The sequence below is a fragment of the Ziziphus jujuba genome, chromosome 4, assembly GCF_031755915.1.
Source record: "Ziziphus jujuba cultivar Dongzao chromosome 4, ASM3175591v1".
NCBI lineage: Eukaryota > Viridiplantae > Streptophyta > Magnoliopsida > Rosales > Rhamnaceae > Ziziphus > Ziziphus jujuba.
In genome coordinates, this window is record NC_083382.1 from 93,082 (window position 1) to 119,841 (window position 26,760).

Sequence of the window (26,760 nt, forward strand, 5' to 3'; positions counted from 1 at the left end):
AACAAAATAATTAGTCTATTTATTATATTTATTTGTATTTCAATTTTAAATTAATAAAAATTTTCATAAAATTTATTATTTTATAATTTAAAAAGATTAGCCAATGCTTTTGACATAAAAAAACATAGTCTATTGTCTTAATTTTTGGAATTCTATTTAATTTTTTGTTTTATTCATATGTATATATATATATATATATTAAATATATTAATTAGTAATATAAAGCATAACAATTAATCTATTCATCTAATTGTTCGAGCTTCAATTTTAAATTAATTTTTTAAAATTAATAAGAGTTTGACAAAATTAAATATTTTGTTATTCCTAATCATTAAGTGACGCTTTTAACATCAAAAGTATTTTCTATTGTCTTAATATTTGGAATTTTATTTAATTTTAACTTTTATTCATATGCATATTAAACATATTAATTAGCAATATGATGCAAAATAATTAATCTATGCATTTAATTTATCTGTGTGTCAATTTTATATTTAAAATGTTTGATAAATTTAACTATTTTAAAATTGAAAACAATCATAAATGTCGCCTATGGTCTTAATTTTTGGAATTCTGTTTAATTTTTTGTTTTATTCATATATATAAAAGTATTCAATATATTAATTAGTAATATGAAGCAAAATAATTAATTTATACGTGTAATTTATCCATACTTCAAGTTTAAATTAATTATTTTTAAATAAATAAAAGTTTGAGAAAATTAAATATATAGTTTAAAAGAATTAGACATCGCTGTTAGCATAAAAAACATGATCTATTGTCTTAACTTTTGGAATTGTATTTAATTTTATATTTTATTCATATCAATTTAAATATTAAATATATTAATTAGCAATTTCAAGCAAAAAAATTAATCTTTGCATTTAATTTATTTTTATTTCAATTTTAAATTAATGATTTTTTAAATTAATAAATATTTAAAAAATTTAATTATTTTAAAATTGAAAAAAATCAGGCATCAAAAGTGTAAGTGTGACTGTTAAGTTAATTTTTTGTATTTTAATTAACTTTATTTTTTATTTTATGTATATAAATATTAAATATATTAATTAGCAATATGAAGTAAAATAATTAATATATTTTTAATTAATTATTTTTAAATTAATAAAACTTTGGCAAAATTAATTATTCTATAATTTAAAAGCAAAAGCGTCGCCTATTCTCTTAATTTTTTAAATTTTATTTAATTTTATGTTTTATTCATATATATATATATAATAAATATATTAATTAACAATATGAAGCAAAATGAATAATCTATGCTTTCAATTAATTGGTATTTTAATTTAATAAATTAATTAAATTTAATAAATTTAATTATTTTAAAATTGAAAAGAATCAGGCGACACTTTTAGCATCAAAGGCATAACATGTGGTGTTAACTTTTGGTATTTTAATTAATTTTCTGTTTTAATATTATATATATAAATATTAAGTATATTAAATAGCCACATGAAACAAAATAATTAATCTATTTATTTAATTTATTTGTATTTCGATTTTAAGTTAATTATTTTTAAAATTCATAAAAATTTTAATAGAATTAATTATTTTATAATTTAAAAGGATTAGCCGATGCTTTTAACATAAAAAACATCGCCTATTTTTCTTAATTTTTGAAATTCTATTTAATTTTTTATGTTATTCATATGTATATTAATTGGTAATATCATGCAAAACAATTAATCTGTTCGTGTAATTTATTTGTGCTTTAGTTTTAAATTAATTATTTTTAAATTATTAAGAGTTTGATATAATTAAATATTTTATAATTTAAAAGCATTAGGCAATACTTTTAGTATAAAAAACACTGTCTATTGTCTTGATTTTAAAAATTGTATTTAATTTTATGTTTTATTTATGTGGATATAAATATTAGATAAATTAATTAGCAATTGGAAGCAAAAAAATTAATCAATGCATTTAATTTATTTGTATTTCAATTTTGAATTAATAATTTTTTAAATTAATAAAATGTTTGATAAATTTATTTATTTTAAAATTGAAAACAATCTTGCATCGCTTTCTGAAGTTTCACTGTTAAGTTAATTTTTTTATTTTAATTAATTTTATTTTATATTTTATGTATATAAATATTGAATATATTAGTTAGCAAAATGAAGTAAAATAATTATATATTTATTCAATTTTTTTGTGTTTCATTTTTAAATTAATTATTTTTAAACTAATAAAATTAATTATTTTGTAATTTAAAAGCGCTAACCGCTGCTGAAACCATCATCCCGGCCAAGGAGGGGGGCAGCTGTGGCCAATAACAAACTTGCCTGCCCACGGTCCAATGGCAACTCACGGGTGAAATAATAATACTTGCGCGCTGAACCACATATACATATACCAAAACACCAATACTGTATGAATGCGTCTAAAATAATTATTAAATCAACTGTACCATTTTCCAAAATTACCGTGGGAAATATATCAAAATTTTACACTTACCATCCCACATATTTTTATTTAACAAACCGGTACGAAAATATCGATAACAAATAAACCATAATTTTCTCGTAATACGAGGTTCAACAATTAAAATACCGCAGGCATAATTATAAAATTTAACCACCAATTTAACAAATATTTTCATAAAATATTTAAACCAATTATGCCCAAAATAATACTTAAAACCACTTACGACTATTACCGAAATATACTTTGCTCATGCATAATAATTCAAATTAAATCACAATAAAACCATAATTAAATTGTACCACATGAGCATAATTTAAATACCAATTAAACATAATTAATTGCCCAAAATATTTTTAAAGGTGGGTCACTCACCTTAAGCGCGTAAATCAGCTAAGATCCTCCGCAGGATCAACTCCACTACTCGCGCGTGCACCTAAAACATCCACAGTATACCAACCAAATATATTAGTATTTTATTCAGGTAATTCCCAAATGGGTACCCGGGGAGCGAACACAACGATGACTAAAAGTTACGAGTTATACACCGAATCGAAGCTCGAGTGATGAGGATCACGAATTCTGTCTTACTTTCCGGTGATCGGACCCGAGGTGGTCGGAATCTCGCTGGAAAGCTTTCGGGTTTCGACTCCTCAATTCTCCCAAACCATCGCGAATTGGTGGAAAAGGATGCCGGATTCGGGTTCAGGAGGTCGAACACAGTGGACAAGGACCGGCGGTGCGACTGGGTACCCACCGGAACAGTAACTTCCGGCGAGCCGCCGCAGTCACCGGTAACCGTCGCCGGCGGCGGCGCGTGCGGTGGCCGTTGGCTGAGATTTTTTGTGAATTTGTAGATCGAGGGGAGAGGAATTCAACGGGACCGGCGGTGAGGCAAACGGAGGCCGGACTGCGGAGAAATAGGGGTTTGAAGAATTTCGGCCCCTCGCCTGAAAAAGCTTCGATCCCGGCGCGTCGGAGGTCCGGTGCCCGTGAAATTTGGTGGGTAGGCCGGACTTGAGGAGATGGTGAGGGGTGGCTGGCGTGTGTGGCTTGAAAATGGTCGGAAAGGGGTCAAACGGCGGTGGCCGGCAGTGGAGGGAAAAATCGCCGCCGATCTTCGCCGCCTCGGTCCGGGCGCGTCCGACAACCAACGGCCGTGAAATTTTGGGGTTTTGCCGGAAGTGGGGAGAGGCATCCATTTGGCCGGCGTGTGTAACGTGAATCAGCCGGAAAATTTGAAGATTCCGGTGGCCGGTCGGTTTCTCTCTCTTTCTCTCTCTCTCCTCTCTCTCTTTCTCTCTGTTCCCCGAGATTTTTGTCAAATAAAAGCTACCGTGGTGACACTGTTCATTCCACGTGGACCAATTAGGTGCTGACACATGGCGTTACTGTGCACTTAAGCCAGATATAATAAAATAACCAAATGTCCGCTTTAAGCGTGCCGCTAGTCTATGAACTCATATCGACGAGTACTTTACAATCATACAAGAGTCAAAATAAAATTACACCACAAGAAAAAGTCAACTCCCAGCACTTTTTGGACTGTTTGCACCTCAACTTGTTTTGCCCATAACTTTCAAATCGTAGCTCCGTTTTCGACGTGCTACTAGTCCACGAACTTGGGGCATCATGCACTTCGCCACGGTACCCTAGTCAACTAGAAATTCCAACTCGGATAAAAAGTCAACTTTTGACCCGCTTTGTCAACGGTCAGCCTCGGTCAACATGCACGGATTCCGGTGCGATTTGGGACGGGCTGTTACAATTAGTCAGCGCTTTTAACATAAAAAACGTCGTCTATTGTCTTATTTTTTGGAATTCTATTTAATTTGTTGTTTTATTCATATGTATATAAATATTAAATATATTAATTAGTAATATAAAGCACAACAATTAATCTATTCATCTAATTTGTTCGTGCTTCAATCTTAAATTAATTTTTTAAAATTAATAAGAGTTTTACAAAATTAAATATTTTATTATTTCAAATCATTAGGTGACGCTTTTAACATCAAAAGCATTTCCTATTATCTTAATTCCTGGAATTTTATTTAATTTTAACTTTTATTCATATGCATATGAACATTAAACATATTAATTAGAAATATGATGCAAAATAATTAATCTATGCATTTACTTTATTTGTGTGTCAATTTTAAATTAATGATTTTTTAATTTAACAAAATGTTTGATAAATTTAGTTATTTTAAAATTGAATACAATTAGGCATCGCTTTCAGCATAAAAAATGTCACTGTTAAGTTGCTTTTTTATGTTATAATTAATTTTATTTTTTATTTTATGCATATAAATATTAAATATATTAATTAGCAATATGAAGCAAAATAATTAATATATTTATTTAATTTTTTTGTGTTTTATTTTTTAATTAGTTATTTTTTGAACTAATAAAATTTTGGCAAAATAAATTATTTTTTAATTTAAAAGAATTAGGCGATGCTTTTAACATCAAAAGCATTGCCTATTCTCTTAATTTTTCAAATTTTATTTAATTTTATATTTTATACATATGTAAATATATCCATATTAAATATATTAATTAGCAATATGAAGTAAAATAAGAAAAGTTGAATGGTCGGGTTAGCTGTGTTTCTGGGTTTCTACTTTCTTTCACCTTTGTCACCATTAGCAAGCACATATCACTGATTTTTCTTCCATTTTTGATCATTAGTCGTACTGGGTTCACTAGTGATGAAAATCAGCCCGTACCCATACAATCAACTACTCGTTGGGGTGCTTATCATGTGCAATTGAAGACCGAGCCAATTACTTGGCTCATGCTAAGAGGTTTAAGGACAATCCTGTTAGCTTCATACAAAATATAATTAAATCTCAACAGGGCTTATTAATATCAAAAGATTCTAAGCCCGTGCTGAGCATCCAAGTTGTGAAGGCAGAAATGGATCCAGGAAGCTGTTTGGTGCATTTGAGGACTCCTGGCAGTAAACGGTGAGTTTGTTAGCCTATGAATATGTTTGAGCTCATCAAGAGGTCATGAAATCATGCCCGGGTAAAAGCAAGGGCACCCAAGTATGTTATTAGTGTCTAAGCTTCTACATTGGCCAGATTTAGCTAGTTTGGTGCTGGGAAGGAGTTTACTTGCATTTCAAGCAAGCTTTGATAATTTCAATCAATGGCAACATGTGGGAACCAGTTCTAATCCTACTAGGCATCTTACATGGCATGTTGAATCAGATTTGGAGCATAAATTAGCTAGAGATTGGACAAGTACAGCTTATTTGGAAAATTAATCAACTACTTTCCAAATATGAAATTTGACTTTTGTTTTAGGAACCAAACTAATTAAGAAGAGTGTGGGATTCCAATAGGGAGAGGCATAAGAAAAGTTTTTTAACTTGTTGAAAGAAAAATTAAGCAATGCTCCTCTATTGGTTTTACTTAATTTTTCTAAGACTTTTGAGATTGAATGTATACTTCAAGTGTAGGTATTGGAGCGATATTGATGTAGGAAGGAATACCTATATCATACTTTAGTAAGAATTTGAATGGGGCGGCATTGAATTATCCAACTTATGATAAAGAGACATATGCTTTAGTTTGAGCTTTGGAGACATGGCAACATTACTTGATGCTAAAGAAATTTGGGATTAACACAGATCATAAATCATTGAAGCATATTAAAGGTCAAAAGAAGCTTAACTGATGGCATGGAAGGTGGATTGAATTCATTAAAACTTTTTCTTATGTCATACACTACAAGAAAGTTAAAAAAAAATGTGTTGGTTGATGCTTTATGCCGAAGGTATATTTTATTTTCAACCTTAGATGCTAAATTTGTTGGTTTTGAACAAGTAAGGAAATTTATGAGCATGATATTAACTTTGGTAAAATATATAGAAGTTGTGCTAAACATGGTTATAGTAAATTCTATATATTTAATAGGTACTTGTTTCGGGAAAGTCAACTACTTGTGCCTTGTTGTAGCATTAGGAAATTACTTGTTGAGGAAGGTCACGGTAGGGGTTTAAGAGGACACTTTGATATAGCAAAAACTTTGTTCATATTACAATAATACTTTTATTGGGTGAACATGAGGAGAGATGTAGAGAGGATTTGTGAGAGGTATATCACATGTAGAGTCAAAATCTAAGCTAAAATCACATGGTTTGTATATGCCATTACCTATTCCTTCTTATCCTTTGGTAGATTTATCTATGGATTTTGTATTGGGGTTACCTAGGTTAAGGATGGGTAAGGACTCTATTTTTGTGGTTGTTGATGATTTTCTGAGATGGCACATTTCATAGCATATAAGAGGATTGATGATGCATCTTATGTAGCTAATTTATTCTTTAAGGAAGTGGTGAGACTTCATGGCATGCCTAGGACTATTGTTTCTTATAGGGATGGTAAGTTCTTAAGTTATTTTGGAAAACATTGTGGGCTAAGTTAGGTACTAAAATTTTTATTTTTCACTACTTGTCATCCACAGACTGATGGATAAAATGAAGTAGTGAATAAACTTTGTCTACATTGTTGAGAGCATTAATTAGTAGAAATTTGAGAACTTGGGAAGAATGTTTGCCGCATGTTAAGTTTGCTTATAATAGAACTATACATTTTGCTACTAAATATTCACCATTCAAAATTTTTTATGGTTTCAATCATTTAACTCCATTAGATTTAACACCTTTGCCTTTAAGTGAACATGCTAATCTAGATGGTAAATAGAAAGCTGAGTTTGTTAAGCAGATTCATGAAAAGACTAGAGAAAACATTGACAGGAGGACTAAATAGTATGCTAAAGCTGCTAATCAAGGTCTGATTAAGGTAGTGTTCGAACGAGGAGATTGGGTTTGGTTGTACTTAAGAAACGAGAGGTTTCTTGAACAACGCAAGTTAAAGCCTATGCCTAAAGGAGATGGACCTTTTCAAGTTTTGCCAGATGAGTATAACGTGAGTGCTACTTTTAATGTTTCTAATTTATCTTCTTTTTCTACAGGTGATGATTTTGATTTGGAGGCAAATCATTCTCAAGAGGAGAGGAATGATGAGAACCCACTCATACCCTTACAATCAACTACTTGCTAAAGTGTTAATCCTGTGCAGCTGAAGATCAGGCCAATTACTAGGGCACAAGCTAAGAGGTTTAAGACAATTTTGTTAGCTTTATACAAAATGTAATTAAATCTCAAGAAGGCATATTAGTATCAAAAGATTCTAAGCTTGTGCTGAGAATCCGAGTTGTGAAGGCAGAAATAGACCTGGGAAGCTGTTTTGGTGCATTTGAGGACTCTGAGCAATAAAGGGCGAGTTTGTTATCATATCAAGGCAGAGCAAGGGCGCCCAAGTATGTCATTAGTGTCCAAGTTTCCACATTGGTTGGATTTAGCTAGTCTGGTGTTGGGAAGGAGCTCACTTGCATTCCAAGCAAGCTTTGATAATTTCAATCAATGGCAACATGTAGGGACCAGTTCTAATTGTACTAGGCATCATACATGGAATGTTGAATCAGATTGAGTTGGAGATTGGACAAGTACAGTTTATTTGGGAAACTAGTCAAATTAGATTTGGAGCCTAAATTAGTAGGAGATTGGACAAGTACAGCTTATTTGGAAAATTAATCAACTATTTTCCAAATATAAAATTTGACTTTTGTTTTAGAAAATAGTCTTTTATTTATTTTTATTTAATTATTTGCTAGACAAATTAATTTAGGAATGCTGAATTTTAATATTTGTAATTGTAAATTAATTAATTCCTCTTTAAAAGTTAAGAAATTAATTAATACAAATTAATTCCTCTTTACCTATTGTTTTAAGGTTTTGATTTTGTCACTTTAGCCTATTTAAAGGCTTATTTCTCAATAAATGACACTACATTATTCATTCAAAAAAATTACTGTGAAAAAGATTTCTCTTTGCTCTCTTTAGAACATCTAAAACACGGACTAGAAAGCGAGTGTTTTAGTTTGACTTATCAAGAGGACAATCCAAAACCTATTGTGGCATCTTCGATATATACCAAAGTTTTTAATTATAGATTGATCAAGGGTCAAGGTGGCCATTAGAATCTGAACTTAATTTTGATTCGAGCAAGTCGACCTAGGTTCATATCAACTGGTGAACTGTCACTGCTGTGTTTGTTATTGGGTTACTGAGTTGGTGGGTTACTGTCATTACTGGGTTTCTTGGTGTGTTTGTTGTTGGTTTGTTGGGTTACTATTTTTGCTGGATTGCTAGGTTACTGCTTGCTGTATTGCTGTGTTGCACTGGTTAAAGGTAGAAAAAACTTAGATTGTGGGTTTTTTTTCAAATTTAACTAGAGATTTTTCTCAATCTTGTTTGGGTTGATATTTTGTTTATGATTTTGCTTGGGATTGGGTTTTTTGTCCCAATTTTGCTTAGAATTAGAGTTTTGTTCTTGATTTTGCAATGGGCTTGGGTTGTCATTTTGATTTTGGTCACTCTTTATGCAGTGGTTTGGGTTAGCACAGTGACCAAAGTTTGCTCCATTGGGTGATTGACTTGGCTTCAAGTTGTGTTTGGGTTTGGTTACTGGGATTGTGTCGAATTTGGCGTCGTTTAAAAATGTATCCTTAATTTTATTTTATTGGCTGATAATATGAAATTGAATTATTATATGAATCTGAATTAGATAAAAATATTCATTTTGTATATTTTTATTATATGTTTAAAATTTAAATTAAATCTATAGTTGTTATAATATGCGTGGGAAATTTGAGTTGTAATGGTTTCCATGGAGGAGTTAAAATTGGTAGGATTGAAATCTCATGATTGTCATACATTGATGCAGGAATTCTCGCCTTTTACAATTTGCTCAATCCTTCCTAAAAATGTGAGACATACTATTGCAAGACTTTGTTTTTGCATTAATGCCATTTGCAAGAAGTCCATCATTCTTACTAAATTGGACAAAATCCAAAATGATATTGGTACAACTTCATGTCGGCTAGAGAAATTCTTCCCACCATCATTTTTTAATATAATGGTTCATCTAACTTTCATTTAGTACGAGAGATTAGATTGTGTGGACGAATACATTTCAAGCGAATGTACCCATTTGAGAGGTATATGAAAGTATTGAAAGGTTATGTTTAGAACAAAAATCGCCTAGAAAGTTATATTGCTGAGAGCTATTTGTGAAGAAGTGATTGAGTTTTGTAGTGAATATCAAAGATGGTTAGATATAATTGGAAACCTCATTGGTAGGTACCAAAAATTAATTGATGAGGATGATGTTGGTGCCCTTGTTAAGGGTGGAAAGACCCAATCAATTAATCAACAAATTTAGGAGTAAGTCCATATATGTGTACTATCGAATGTACAGGAGGTGGAACCGTACATGAGATACATATATCTATGTTAAAGTATACACTAGTAATTATTTTGAATATATTTATTAAATAAGAAAACTTTTCTCTATTTCAGAATTCATTTAGAAGCCTTGATGTTAAAAAAAAATCAAGTAAAAAAAGCAAAATGGTTTCAAGATGAACACAAACGTACATTTATGTATTGGTTACATGATAAGGTATGTTCAAAATAAACTATTAATATCAAGGTTTTAACTTTAGGGTTAGTGAGTAAATAATGTATAATTGTATTTCCATTTACTAGATTGAACAAATGCAAAGTCAACCAAATCATATAGTTTCCGAAACATTAAGATAGAATGTACATGGTTCACAATGGTTGGTAACGAAACATGAAGGATATGAGATTAAAGGAGTTCGATTCAACATTTTGGATAGGAATAATAAGCAGCTCACCTAGAATTTTGGGATAAAGGTAGTTGCTAAAAGTGAGCATTTTGCTAGTGCTAAGGACAATAACCTTATTTTAGCTGAGATGACATACTATGGGACAATAAGAGAAATCTAGGATGTCAATTACACTGTGTTTCGAATTCTCATATTCAAATGTGATTTGGTTGACAGTAGTGGTGTGAAAGTTGATAAGATGGGTTTTACATGTATTAACTTGAATAAAATTGGACATAAATCTGACCCATTCATTATGGCTTTACAAGTTCAACAAGTAGTTTATGTTGAGAATCAACTTGATTCTAGATGGTCTATAGTTTTAACTCCACCACAACATGGTACTTTTGTTGACGATGAATTAGTTGCAGAAGATGTTGTTAGAGATTCTACGGTGGTTCACAACCATTTGTCTTTCAGTTGGTAAGTGTGGTTGAAAGTGATAATGAGGAAGAATGCAATAATGGCTATATTCGTAATGATTGCGAGGGGGTATGGATAAAAAACATAGCATTTGCTAAACAAATTCGTAATTAGATTCATTAACTTACGTTTAAATAATTATATTTATTATTATTGTTTTATTTGATTTTTCGTTCCATTGTCATTATATGTTAATTATATTTATTATTATTGTTTTATTTGATTTTTTGTTCCATTGTCATTATATGTTTTCCATTGTTATTATATTTTTTTGTTAATTATGTGTACATTCACAAATGCTTAATTTGCTTAATTAATTTTTCTGTTATTGTTGTCGATTAATTTGTGCAAAATTTAGTTGTGCTTATTTAATTTATGAATTTGTTATTTTTTATTATTGTTTTAATTTATTTTTTGTTCTTATTCTTTTGATGTAGATTTATGGACCCGTTTGATCAACATGCCTTCCCATATAATGATGATGATAGATCATGATCAAGCAATGAGGTTGACCATATTTTGAGACACCCGAAGTATTTAAGCATCCACCCGAAAATTTATCAATTCATTTAATATTAAGTGTTTAAGTATATATTCCTATTATTTATTATTATTATATGTATTATTATTATTATTATTTATACTGTTAATATTAGAATGATACCATTTACTTGGATAATTAGCATCTCATTTGTTTTCTTTATTTTAGAAACATGTTCTCCTAGGTCTAGGTAGATAACAGATCAACCATATAAGCTGCACAACCCATTCGACTGCGAGCTCTTTCGGTTTTATCATGTAGTCTTTCCTATCTCTCATACTGTTATTCTTTTATTAGTATTAGTTTCCTTTTATTTATCATATTTATATTTCAAATATTCTTAGAATACTCTGATGGCAATTATAGACCAAGGGTACTGTATTTATTTATTTTGTTGCTTATCATTTATTGGAGTACTAAAATTTATGGAAAATTGTAGTAAATAGAAGGAATAAGGTGAATGTATACTTAGAAGTGTGTTTTTTGTGTAGAGAAAATTTTAGGAAAATCCATATCTCAGGGAAGATGTTGTTGAATTTTTTGTAGAATTTTTTATGGTGTTTTCCCAAGTTGAGCCACCCTAAGGTTCTAGTAAGGAATTATTGAAGGGGTTCTAGCATTCATAGACAAGCAACACGCCTTATTTGGAGTTATGGATAATAAGTTATATGTTTGTAAAGTTTCATGATTTGTTTTAGTCGTATTGGTCCCACAGGTAGCGTTTTCTTCAAAAAAGACAAAAAGATAAATTAAAAATGTCTTCTAACCATGCCATGTGTCAAAATTTCAGTGATTGACCAGCCAGGTTGTCTAAACTACACCTTGACAGGTGTCGCATTTGGGTTTGCTATCACTAGTGTTGTTCAAATAACACCCCATGTTGTTTGAACAACACCCTACTGATTGAGTTAAATCCCAGTTTAGCTTGAGAAAAGAAATGGAGAAAGAACGGTGTCAGATAAGACCCATTTTTTTCACCAAGGAAATAACTTGCTGTCGGCCACATTTACCACATTGATTGCACCAGCTTATTGCCTTCATGAAACCTAACCTTTCCACCAAATCTCACACTGGGAGGCTCATCGATGCACTGAAATCAACATCCAACTTCAACAACCATGTCTTGATCCAATTGTTGGATTCAAACCACTTCCAAGTTGAGGGGATACTCTCTTCCACAATTTTCAAACGTCTTGAACATGATTCTAACCTCCTTTTAGCTCGAGTCAAGCATGTATGACTGGTAGAGTGAAGCCCACTTTGTTGGTGACTTTTAAGCGAGGAATCCATTCACCACCAACCATCTATGGGCTAGGTAAATTCACAAATGAAATACCCATTCCTTTAGCTTCAATTTGGTGTAAATTTTTTAAATTTTGATTGAGTATTGAGTATTTAGGATAATACCTTGTAAAATTTGACCCAGAATGCAAAATTAGTTTGTATTTTGTGATGCATATAAGCTTCTAATGGTCATGGAAAAATAGTTGAAGGTATAATTTCATTAGAATGCCAAATCCAAGAAAAACTCCAATTTTAGATGCCAGATAATATGGGTTTATACAAATTCTTCGAGGGACTATGTGCATATTTATATATATATATATATAAAGAAAATGTATATAAATATTTACGTAGGTTATGGTTAGTCATGACGTTATCAGAGTTAGTGTAATACCTCAATTGTTCAATCTAAAGTATTGTTTTAAATGTAATTTAGTTTATTACAAATTGCCTCACTATTTATCAGTTACTAACTGTAGAATTTATATGTATATATTTCGGTAGACTATACAATTTAGGGTTTAGGATCCAAGTTATCTTTATCTCTCGTTATTATTATGGTTATTATATTTCTATTTACATATATGTGATTGTTATATTCATGAAATGCTGTAAAAAAATGTGATATTGTTGTAAGTGAAAACTTGGGAAAAGATGAGGCCATCATGGGGTTTAGGTAGTAAGTTCTAGAAGAGATCCTGACACATGTAAAGGTATTTTTGGTTTATTATTTATTACTTATATTTGTATTCCTATGCTATTGTTATCGAAGTCCTACAAATTTGTAGCAAAGTAGGGAGGAAACATTTGGGAGAGTCTAATTTACAAGGGAGATGCCGCTGGATTTTTTGTAAAAATTTTGGTGGGGTTTTTTTTAGTCAATGCCATCCTAAAGTTCTGATAGATAACCCTATGAGGGTCTTGGCTGTTTGGTTGGAAGTAATGTTTTATGATTATTATCAGATTTATGTGATTTTAAGATGCATTATATAATACTAGTGTTATGTACTATTGTTATCATTAATTAGCCAGCAGATACTAATTAACCATCCTATTGGAGCAAAGGTGAGAGATAGTAGATAGGTATTTTACGTGGTAAGCATGAGGTGAGTATTAGTCACCATTTCCTTTGATACGAACCTAGGACGACCTGCTCCTAAACCCGTATTATATTAGCCCGGATCTCAATTAAGTTCAAGTTTTAATGGAATAGACCTCAACCCCTAACCAACCTGTGGTTAGAAACCTTGGTATAATGTAGACGCCACAATAAGGGATGGAAAACCTATTGATAAGTCAAGCTAAAATAACCAATTCTCTAATGGTGTTTTAGGTGTTCTCAAAGAACAATAATCTCATAAATATTTTCTCAATCAAATCAAAGTTAATTCTTATTGATAACTAAGCCTTTAAATAGGATTTGAAAAGACAACTTAAAAAACCCTAGAACATAAAGAAAACCGGCCACCACACATAAAGAAACCTAGTTGGCCGAAACTATACTTCCTTTCCCAATCTAAGTTTGATTAATTAATTCCTTTATATTAAATTAGGAATTAATTAATTTACAATGAAAAGAATAAAATAAAAACCTTCCTAAAGTTATTTTTCCAGAAAATAAATAAATAAAAGCCAAAAAGTAATGGTAGTTTCCTAAAACAAAAAGTAAAAACAAATTAGGAAACTAAAAATGCTAGCCTTTTTGATCAAGTTGACTTTGATCAATCTTTGACCTCTTTGAGCTCCAAATCAGCTTGTATATGCTTTGTAGGATGCCAAATAAGCTGAATATGAAGTCCCATACATTGCCCATGCTTGGAAAAATAAGAAAAGGCTAATACAGTAAAATACAGTAAAGCCAGCAAGCAATACAGCAAATTCGGCCCAATTGTTAATGCTGTCCATACAAGCCCTTTTTGATTGCATTTGAGGCTGCTTTAGCTTGATTCCATGACCTATTATGCATATGTATTGAACCCATAAAGCATTGGAACCATTTCATGCTTTCCGGACTCCAAAAATGTACCAAAACCATCACCCGGGTCTGTACCAGTCTCCAGCGCTTGTATTAGCAAAACATGTCTTGGTTCTTTGGTTAGGATCATTCCTTCTTGATTATGATTTATCCTTTGAATAAGCACAGCAAGCTTATCCTTGAACTTCTTGGCTTGTGCTCTAGTGACTGGTTCCACCTTCATTCATAACGGATCGGCACCCCAGCGGGTTGTCGGTTGTACGGGTTTGGGCGGATTCGCATCATTTCCCTACTCTTGAAAAGGATTTGTCCTTAAATCGAAGTCATCACCTATAGTAAAAGGAGATAAATCAGCAACATTAAATGTAGCACTAACATTATACTCACCAAGCAAATAAAGTTTGTAGGCATTGTCGTTTATCCTCTCCAAAACTTGAAAAGGTCCATCGCCCCTCGGCATGAGTTTTGATTTACTTTGTTTAGGAAACCTTTCCTTTTGTAAGTGCAACCAAACCAATTCTCTTGGGTCAAACACTATTACAACAAAATCTAGAAATACATGCTCATTATGGGAAAAATTACACTTTTTAAAGTTAGCAAACAATCTTTGCTTTCTAAGAACTTGCAAAACTTACCTAAGTTGATCCACATGCTCATCCAAGTTTCAGCTATACACCAAAATATCATCAAAATAAAAAACCACAAATTTATGAATAAATGGATGCATTACATGATTCATAAGCCTCGTGAAAGTACTAGGTGCATTAGATAATCCAAAAGGCATAACTAACCATTCATACAGCCCATATTTAGTTTTAAATGCGGTTTTCCGTTCATCACCTTCTTTCATTCTAATTTGATGATAACCACTCCTAAGATCAATTTAGTAAACATGCAAGCACCATGCAACTCATCAAGTATATCATCTAACCTAGGAATGGGATGTCTATATTTAATGGTGATGTTATTTATAGCCCTACAATCATCCAACCAAACAAGTACAGCACATGGACTTAAACTTTCACGAATATAATCTTTGTCAAGTAAATCACTTACCTGTTTTTGCAGCTCCTTTGTTTCTTCGAGATTGCTCCTATAAGCTAGTCTATTTGGTATGGCAGCCCCTGGAACAAAGTCAATTTGATGTTCTATCCCTCGAATAGGTGGTAGTCCACTTGGTATTTCATTTGGGAAGACATTTCCAAATTCCTTCAAAAGAGAAATCATTGAACTTGGCAATTCAAGTTCTTCAAAGTTAGTTTGATCATTAAAATAATTTTCTTTATAAATCATGACCAGTAAAGGTTTCTTACACTCAATAACCTTATTAATATCCCCTAAACTCAAATAAAAGTTCCTACTTGACCTTTCTTTTCTTTCTTTTTCTTTTTCCCCATTGAATTGGCGCAAACCTTTGGATTTCCCTTCCTTCTCCAAGCTTTCGGGTTTGCCACTTTCTTTCCCCTCTCTTTCAGTTTTTCTTTGATCTTTCCACTCAATATAAGTCTTAGAAACCTTACCTTGATCAGCAACCTCAATCTTACCTCCTTGAAAGGATGGTGAAGCCGTTGGTGCCATACTTGCTTTTTCCTTGAGCTTTTCGGCTTCTCTCCTTTGTTGCATTTGTAATTGGTCTTTGTAAACCTCTTTAGGAGATAATGGTTCTAGCTTGACCTTCTTCCCTTTAAACTTGAAAACAATACTATTTTCTCGACCAAAATGAGTAGCATCTTTATCAAATTGCCATGGTCTACCTAATAGTATATGTCCAGCAATCATGGGTACAATATCACATAAAACTACATCCTCATATCTACCTATATTAAATTTTACTATGGCTTGTTTGTTTATTTTCATCTCACCACTATCATTAAGCCATTGTAATCTATATGGTTCAGGATGTTTTATTTTTTTTAAGCCAATTTATCAACTATAAGGTTACTTATTACATTAGCACAACTCCCACTATCTACAATCATGCTACAAATTTTACCTTGTATTTCACAACGAGTGTGGAAGATGTTCTCTCGTTGAATTTGTTCTTGACCCTTGTAAACAGCAAGTACCCTCCTTAAGACCAAATTTAGCTCAACATTTGATGTGTTTAATGGTTCGGCCTCATCATCAAGTCCTTCATCTTCTTGTTCGATTTTAGCCTCACTAGCCTCACTCTCGGATTCCACCTCTCCATTACCCTTAATTACCATTATCCTTCTATTCGGGCATTGGCTGGCTATATGTCGTCTTCCTTGGCACTTAAAACAAATAATTTCTCTTGACTTTTGAGATTTAGGTTCAGATTTTACCTCACCTTTAATGGCTTGGGCAGATTCGGTTTTAAATTCTCTTCTCGGCCGGTTGGTAGCTTCTTCATTAAGTTTCAGCTTCAGCTTGCTTTCATAAGTGGAATTGTTTTTCCAGCCACTTGAACTTGTCCTTCCACTACTAGAAACTCCTCCAAACCATGTGCTAACACCCCTCCTCTTGAATTGGTTCTCAAGCTTAATTACTACATGCAACATCTCCTCCAATTCCAAGTATTGTTGTAATTCAAGCTGGTTGGCAATGTCATGGTTTAACCCTCCAAGGAATCTTGCCATTGTTGCCTCCCTATCCTCATTCATATTTAGCCTCATCATGAGCATCTCTATCTCTTTGTAATAATCCTCCATGGACCTAGTTCCTTGAGATAAAGATTGAAGCCTTTGATGCAGCAACCTATGGTAATGGGGTGGCATAAACCGTTTCCTCATGGCTTCTTTCATTTGACGCCATGTCGAGATTAAATCATCACCAGCTCTCCTTCTGGTATTTTGCTCATTGGTCCACCATTGGAGTGCATAATGCTCAAACTCCATTGCTGCCAACTTCACCTTCTTACCTTCCGAATAGTTGTAGCAGTAAAAAATCATCTCCATTTTTTCTTCCCACTCCAAATAAGCTTCGGGATCACTTTTACTCATAAAAGGTGGAATGTTAGCCTTGATATTTCCCAAATCATCATCTGTATCTTCCCTCCTATATCTTCCATGGCCAGCTCTATCTTGGACAGCAAAAGTTTCATCCATACCTTCCTCAAAGTCTCCACCGAATGGCTCCTCATCAAATTCCTCTCTCGATCTCTCGCGACCTCCTCGTCCTCCATGGAATTCATGCCTATTTCTTGTGTTTGGCATTCCTTGTGAGGCTTTTAGCCTTCCCATTCTTTGATTCATATGCTCAACTTGAGCACTAACCCGCTGTATTGATTCCAAAACAGCTCTCATGACCACTTGGTCTCCACTCCTGGTAGCTCGGGCATCGCCATGGAATGCTACAGACTCTTCCTCATTGATCCTCAAGGGTGGATCTCCTCTTCTTATTCTAGAATCTGCCATGTTAGTAAAATACTGCAAAAAATAAAATAAACCCTCACAATATTCACTCCCTCACGTGTTTCACTCAAACAAGGCCTTGACACTCGTGTTTGCACACTAGTTTTGGCTTTTACCCTCTTTTAAGCTCACACTCTCTTGCCTTTTTTTTCCACTCAAAGAATTAACTCAAAGTTCTAATTAAAACACCCACAAAACAGCAATTAGATCACTAGTATGTTTTAATTAAACTTATCAACAAAACAGTAAGCAAAAATAAACAAATACCGAACAGAATGAAAAATACCTATTTTCGGTTTTTCTAAACAAAATAAAGCAAATTAATGAGAAAACTTTGGAAGTTTGAAGAACTGGACCAGATGGCAATATATTATGAGTTGAAGAATAAAATTCTAGAAAAAGAAATTCAAATATGAACAAGAATCAAAGAGAACAAAAATATACAAAAGTGTTGGTTGTTGTTCTTGTAATTCAAGTTTTGTATCAAATCCTTTAACTAATTTTAATCCAAATAATTTAGCACTCAAACTCAAATATCCAGCAGCAAAAATAACTCTCCAAAAACTCCAAATATGGAATAAATAATCAACAATCAGCAGCTCAAAGAAATTTCCAGCAACACCAAATTCAACAAACTGGATTTTTTTTTTCACTCGCTGAATATCAAACATAACTGTAGTAGCAAGAATAAACAACAAATTTGCAATTCCAACTCCAAAAATTCACCAAACCTGTGACCTCCAAATAAACACAAATGTGCAGTTTTTTTTTTTTTTTTAAATGTTGCCGCAAACTCCTTTTTTTTTTTTTTTTTTTCGAATATATGAATGCAAATATTTAAGACTAAAACAGCAAAGAAAAATCAACAAAAACCAAAATTAACAAGAACAATGATGAAAAAAAAACAACCAACAAACTAGGAAACAAAAATACGATAACGCTAGGAAATTCTAATTCAACTAGGAATGAATTTTTTTTTTTTTAATGCAGAACGTGTATGATGATAGAAGCAACCTTAACCTAAAGCTAAAATTGCAGAATAACACAAAAACAAATAAAGCAAATAAAGATAGATCAAACCTGAACAAAAGTTATCTCTGATACCAAATGATACGAACCTAGGACGACCTGCTCCTAAACCTGTATTATATTAACCCGGATCTTAATTAAGTTCAAGTTCTAATGGAATTTACCTCAACCCCTAACCAACCTGTGGTTAGAAACCTTGGTGTAATGTAGACACCATAATAGGGGATGGAAAACCTATTGATAAGTCAAGCTAAAACAACCAATTCTCTAATGGTGTTTTAGGTGTTCTCAAAGAACAAAGAGATAATTAATCTCCCAAGTATTTTCTTTATCATGTCAAAGTTGTATTCTTATTGATAACTAAGCCTTTAAATAGGCTTTGAAAAGACAACTTAAAAACCCTAGAACACAAAGAAAACCGGCCACCACACATAAAGAAACCTAGTTGGCCGAAACTATACTTCCTTTCCTAATCTGAGTTTGATTAATTAATTCCTTTATATTAAATTAGGAATTAATTAATTTACAATGGAAAGAATAAAATAAAAACCTTCCTAAAGTTATTTGTCTAAAAAATAAATAAATAAAAGCCAAAAAGTAATGGTAGTTTCCTAAAACGAAAAGTAAAAACAAATTAGGAAACTAAAAATGCTAGCCTTTTTGATCAAGTTGACTTTGATCAATCTTTGACCTCTTTGAGCTCCAAATCAGCTTCTAGATGCTTTTTAGGATGCCAAATAAGGTGAATATGAAGTCCCACACGTTGCCCATGCTTAGAAAAATAAGAAAAGGCTAATACAGTAAAATATAGTAAAATACAGTAAAGCCAGCAAGCAATACAGCAAATTGGGCCAAATTGTTGATGCTGTCCGTACAAGCCCTTTTTGATTGCATTTGAGGCTGCTTTAACTTGATTCCATGACCTGTTAGGCATATGTATTGAACCCATAAAGCATTGGAACCATTTCATGCTTCCCGGACTTCAAAAATGTACCAAAACTGTCACCCGGGTCCATACCAGTCTCCAATGCTTGTATAAGCAAAATAGGTCTTGGTTCTTTGGTCAGGATCATTCCTTCTTGATTATGATTTATCCTTTAAATAAGCACAGCAAGGTTATCCTTGAACTTCTTGGCTTGTGCTCTAGTGATTGGTCCTACCTTCATCCGTAACGGATCGGTACCCCAGCGGGTTGTCGGTTGTACAGGTTCGGGCGGATTCACATCACTAAGTTTAATAGTAGTGTAATTTAACTTTGAACTTTTAATTTGGGTTTGAATTTTCAAAACCATTGCAAATTGATTCAATTTATAATGGTGATGATATTAGTTTGACATCATGCTATGTCATAATTATTTTTCATAAATAAAAAATAATTTAAAAATTTGAAAAAAATACATTTGTTATTTTTCGATTTCTATTTATGGTTTTTTATTTGAAAATTTGTGTCTTTAATTAAATTAAAGTACCCATAATCATAACTAAATTTTTTTTATCCTAAAATTAGACCAAAATAAAAATTAAAATAAAATTAAAATTTTTGGTCTTACAAAAAATAATTTTACTAGAGCAAAAATTAAAAATATTTTTTATGCCCAAAAAAAAAAATGACCAGAGTAAGAAAATAATTAGATCAAATTTTTAAAAATAAAAACTAATTTTTTTAAAATTAGACAAAAAATAAAGTTTTCTCATTTTCCTCTTTTCCATCTTCTTATTCAAGAATTCTTTATGGTACCCTTAAATAAACATAAAAAAACAAAAAGAAATAGAAAAAAAGACCAGAATATGAAAAAAAAAAAAATAGAGACCAAATTTAAAAAAAAATAATAATTTTTTTAAAAAAAAGTTTTGTTTTTTTAAATTAGACCAAAAAAATAATGCTTTTTCATTTTCCTTTCTTTCATCTTCTTATTCTAAAATTCTTTATGGTATCAACGTGCAATTTACCTTTAAATAAAAATGAAATTTAAAAGAGTGATGGAAATTCTAGATAAATATAATTTTATTAAAATTTAGGGAGTTTTTATCAAGATGGAATTTATCTATCAAGCCCGTTAGTTATCTAGAAGCTTATGTCGGTGCCTATCCAAAAGGGGTCCAAGCTTTATTTTTGACACACCTAAAAATTTCCACAAATATCATCGCTTATTTCTCTCAATTTTAGTTCTTCAAGTTCATAGTTTTAGTTTATTTATTTTTTTCATTTGATCCATTTATTTCATAGTCAAGTTTCTTTTTAATGTTTCTATTATGTCATTAAGATTTTATTTTTATTAAAGTCATTTTATTCTTTTGAAGCATTATAACCCATTTTAGAATTTTCTTTTGTTGTTTGCTTCTGATATAATTATAACACCTTTCCTCTATAGGTAGATCTGTCACTCTCTATTGATACTATTCCCAATTAGCCACAGCACTAGGCATAAGATTTTTTGTTCAGAGTTGTTAGGAGATCATTATCCTTGAATTACTCTTGCTTAAGCAAGCTTAACTTCGGAGCTCTTTCGAACCCTGAAGCCAACAACTTTGAACAGTCGGTGTTTAAGAGTGGCTATTATTGTATTTGAACCATCATCTGTTCCACACCTGATAGCCTACCAACCTTGTAAATGCACCCATTGATTTATCAAATCTACCTACAAAATAGAACACAAGAATAACATAAACAGTGCCTAATGGACACATTGCTTTCTAACATTTCCTTTAAGGTTTTTACTAAATAGGCATCGTGGACACCTCAAAACCCTAAAATCAATTGTATGTGTCTTATTATAATATTTGTGACTCATTCCCAATATATATATATACAAAATAAATAATTAATAATAATAGTAATAATAATAATAATAATAATAATAACAACAAAACAGGAAATAAGTCAATTAGGCTTATAGAGGATATGTCTTTCAGTTTAATGAGCCAACTGAAGTATTATAGAGAGTGTGTGGCTAAGGGCTTTACTGAAAAGTTCAATAAATAAGCCAGTCCCATTAGTGGTATAAACAAGCCCTGTAATGAGTCATATTATTATGGCTAGTCCACACAAAATATCAAATAATTCTTACCAATACCAATAAAAGTTTCCCCAAAAAAAAAAAAAAAAAAACAATCCACTTTGGATTCTGCAATGTCCTAATGAAAAAAGCTTAAATACTTGTAAGGGAACAAAGCCGATTGCCACCAATGCAACCGGTTTTATTAGAACCGGACTCAAACACACATTTTGACCCAAATCCATGCAGTTTACACATTTATTGAGTTGGGAAATGCTACAATTGAGCTTGAAACCATTCATCAATGCCTCAGTGAGCAGAGACCAATTATTTATATGATTGGAAAACCATGGATTGCAAAATAGAAAAAACAAAATTGATGATTTGTAAGATTGGAAACATTAGATTGCAAAATAGATAAACAAGTGGAACTTTCGGGTTTTCTTGTCGAGGAGAATGCAACGCAAAAGTAAGAAGAAGACAAAATAAGCAAGAAAAAATAAAAAATGAAAGGAACACAAGAACAAAATAAAATAAAAAATGAAAGAAATACAAGAATGTTAAAATTAAGCGGCGTTAAGATATTAAAGGAGCATATTTTAAATCATCAAAATTAGTGACACACATGGGACATCTTCATTGGATGTGTACAGATCGGTACACAATGCGCACCAAAAATTCCTCCTTCGAGACTACTCGTTATTATTATTATTATTATTTTGTTTTCTTTTGGGGTGATACTTGGGACTACTCATGACATGTATGTTCTCACTACTCCTATAGCTTCCTATGATTTAACTCAACACCATTTGTATTTGATCCCATGCACTGTGACGTCATCAAAAACCAATTGGTATAAGGTTGTTCATGAATGAATGATGACAAGGACATAATCGGTAGTGCTCTAGAGTCTGGAGTATAGATACTTAAATTACATACATATGTAGCTATAGGCAACCATAAAAATCATTATATTTTAATTAATATTGGTGTCATATTTATCATCTAGCTAATTTGTCCATCCCACTCTTCGAAGAATTATACAAAGTAATTAAATTATTTAATCACCATCATCTATATATATAAAAAAGTGAGTGGATCACAGTGGAAACTTAAGTGGCCGAGTCAGCCACAACCCAATGCTATGGTGCAGGGTTCGATCCTTGGGGGTGGGGTGCTGGGGCCAAGCCACACTAGCCAAAAAAAAAAAAAAAAGTGAATCCTTTAGCTAAAAAAACAATATACATACATATATATATATATATATATATATATTATTTATTATAAAAAAAATCTATTTTCATTTGGTTCTTTAGATAAAGATGTATAGTTGCTGAACGCACGAATATAGATGAAGAGAAATTAACTATAGAACATATATAGTACAGTACTTTATGATCGATTATGAGTGAACAAATATTCACTCGGTGTGGAAATTTTGTTTGAATTAATTCATTACCCAACCTACCTAGTGGGCAAGGGTTTGTTTTATGAGTGTATACATTAATGGGTAAATATCACTAATATCTTACATATTTTATTATTTTTTTAATAATACATTTCCATTATAAAAAATATTACCACAACATTTTTAAGTTTCATTTTCATTTCAATATATGATGATTTTTAAAAAAATTTATCCTTTCATTTGAGCATTCTGTTTTGTTTTGTTTTTTTTGTTTTTTTTTTTTTTTCACTTTTATAGTTTTTTTCTTCCCTAGTTTCTTAGTACCAAAAAAATAACAATAATAAAAGGCAAACACGCATATATATACTTTTTCTAAAATTGCTAAATTTTTAAAATACTTATGCTAAAATTCTTCTCTTCAATTTATCAAAAAGAAAAAAAAAAGTTATATATAATAACTTTGATTGTCTCAAAGACAACTTGTAAAGTTAGTTTATTAACATTGAATATATAACTATTTTTTCTTTTAAAAAAGAAGAAGAAGAAGATAATTATGAGTTTGATCACATTATTTTTTATTCATTAATTTGGATTTTTTATTATTATTATCTTTAAGAATGAGTAAAAACATTTCATTAAATATAGGGTAAATAAGTCAAAGTTCTAACATTAAGAAATTAAAAAAAAATGGAGTTAATATTGAAACGAAAGCGATACATGACATGAAAGGCTGTATATACATATATATTTTATAATAAAAATATAATATTGAAAAAAGTAGTAAAATAGGGAGGACTATAAAGATATTTACCTTACATTAATACATACCTAAGATAATATACAGTAATTAATGCCAACTACTAGTGCTTCCTGGTAGGACCTATAACTATATACCTTGCACTAACTAGATAGCACAAATTTTCTCAATCTGTATATTGTACATAGTTCGATAGACAATGAAAACACTGCACGTGTGCAAATTTTCTTAATGCTTAAGAATTTAGGTGGTGTTTTGTTGTAAGAATGGATGGGAGAATAAAATAGATAGAGAAGTGGAATGGAATGTAATGGAACTGAGGATAGAATGATATAGAGGATGAAATATATTCTTTTGTTTGGTAAGATTTTGGTATCAACACTTGAATGGACAAGTAGAACCAAGCCATTTAAACAAAAGTACCCCTAATATCGTATTATATATACAATTAAATTAATTATGGAGTGAGACAGTGGAGATAGAAAAATGTAGAAAGTGGAGAGTGAATATATTTTAGACAAAAATCCCGACGTTGTTAGACTTTACGGATCTAAATATACATAATAAATTTCATTAAAGCATAAATTACTAACCCCCAAATGCAACAATTGATAAATTAAATCTTTAATCCTGCAAAATAAAAAACAATATAAAGTAGTACCTATGGACACACTACTCTTAAACCACTCTCAGATCTCCAAAAGCCTTAATATTAAAAAATACCGTATGGCATATATCTGTTTGCTTGTCCTAAACCTTCTATAGTTTCTGCAAGTTAGCTTACCCATTAATTTTAACACACACAAAATAATAATAATTTAATAATATAATAATAATAGGAAATATATGGGTAAGTCAATGGGCTTATAAAAAGAGTTGGTCCTCCAGTCTAATGGACCAACTCAAGACTTATAGAAAGTGTGTGACCAAGGGCCCTACTACAAATAATAAAATAAGTCAGTCACATTAATTACATAAATAGACCCTGTAAATGAGTGATTATGCGAAGTCCACAATTATTTATTTAATAGATATGCAATTGTTTCATTTTGTATATTTGTGTGATATTGATATGCAGGTATACACTACTTTATTTCCTGCCACAAAAAAAAAAAAAAAACACGTCAATTTGGGCAGTATACAAAATGACATGAAGAATCCTCCAAATAGAGATAAAAGCACTAGTAGCTATGGTGTATGCTTGGCGCATGTGTCAATTAATGATGGTAATTTTCCTGTAATTTAGGCAGTACTCACGCAAGCGAAAGCCAACTAGCTGCTTGCCACCTGCCACTCCTCATGTATATATATATATATCATTAATATGCATGCATGCATGCATGCATCTATGGTGTGTGGAAAAATGCCATGATATACATATATATGGTAACCTTTTTATGTTAATTTAATGGTATACTTGGTACAAATGTAAGGGGTTGAAATTTTGTCATCCCTAGCTATTATTCATGGGAAGTAATTGATAAGCTAGATGTGCATGTCTTACCATATAGCCATGTCATCATATAACCAAAAATAGCAAGAGTTTGTTTTAGATAAGAAAAAATGTATCTCAAGTTATTAAAAACGGTGAGGGATAAACATTATCAGGTGATAAAGCTTTGAGAAAGGTTTTTGTAGTCATTAGTCATTAGTAATCCTTTTTGTATCTTCTTGTAACTAACATGTATCTATAATGCCCTACAATGATATATAAATAATGCTTGGAGAGTCACCTTTGTAACAAGCTAAAAATACAGTTTTTATCAATATGATAAAGCTTATTTCATTTGTTTTCATCATGGTATCAGAGCTTGGAAAGTCTTCAAAGCTAAACTTGAATGTAGCTTCAAACGTTGAACCAAGACTGATTGCCAATTTAACCAATGTTCCAGTTTAATATCTACAAAACTGGATTCTTTGAATTATTTTATGTGGAGATCATAGATGCCTCCCTTAATTCCAAATTTAGGAATTCTACATCATATAACTGATGATGAACATCCATTAGAAGAACTTCAAATAGAAACTAACAAAAGCATTGCAAGCAGCGAAGTTCATAATCCAAATTATCAATTGTGGATTAATAACGATGGTCTTTTTGCAACATGGTTGATTGGAACAATGACAGCTAACATACACAGCTTCAATTTCGGCCTGCATACAGCTTTTAGTCTTTGGCACACCATTGAAGAGCATCTGTTGCTAGCTAGGAAGGAGAAGGAAATTTATCTGATTGATCATCTATGGGATTGCTGAAAGGATCGGCAACCTCAGATGAGTATCTCAAAATCTTCAATTCTATTTGTGATAATCTCTCTGCAATTGCAAAGCCAATAAATGACTTAGATAAATTCTTTCATCTATCTAGAGGATTAGGCCATAAATATCATGATTATAGGTTTGCTATGCTATCAAAATGTCCATATCCAATGCTTATAGAGTTTTTTCTCTCTTTAAAAAGTCATGAACAAGTCCTAAAAAAATTTTCAGAAGAAAAACAAGATTTGAATCAAGAACATGCATTTGTTGGCCAAAGAGGTCATTGGGCAGGAAAAGGAATTGGTGGCAAGTTCAATTTGTGCAGACGTGGTTTCAATCCTGCAAGCTATTCTGTGCAAAGTTGTGGAGGCTTTAATTACTCAACACAAGGCTGTGGAGGCTCCCTCTCATTCAACATAGCAACTAGACCATCTTCAAACACCACTCAGAACCTGAAACCCCCTCAAAATGAAGTAGTTGCATGTCAAATATGTGTTAGACC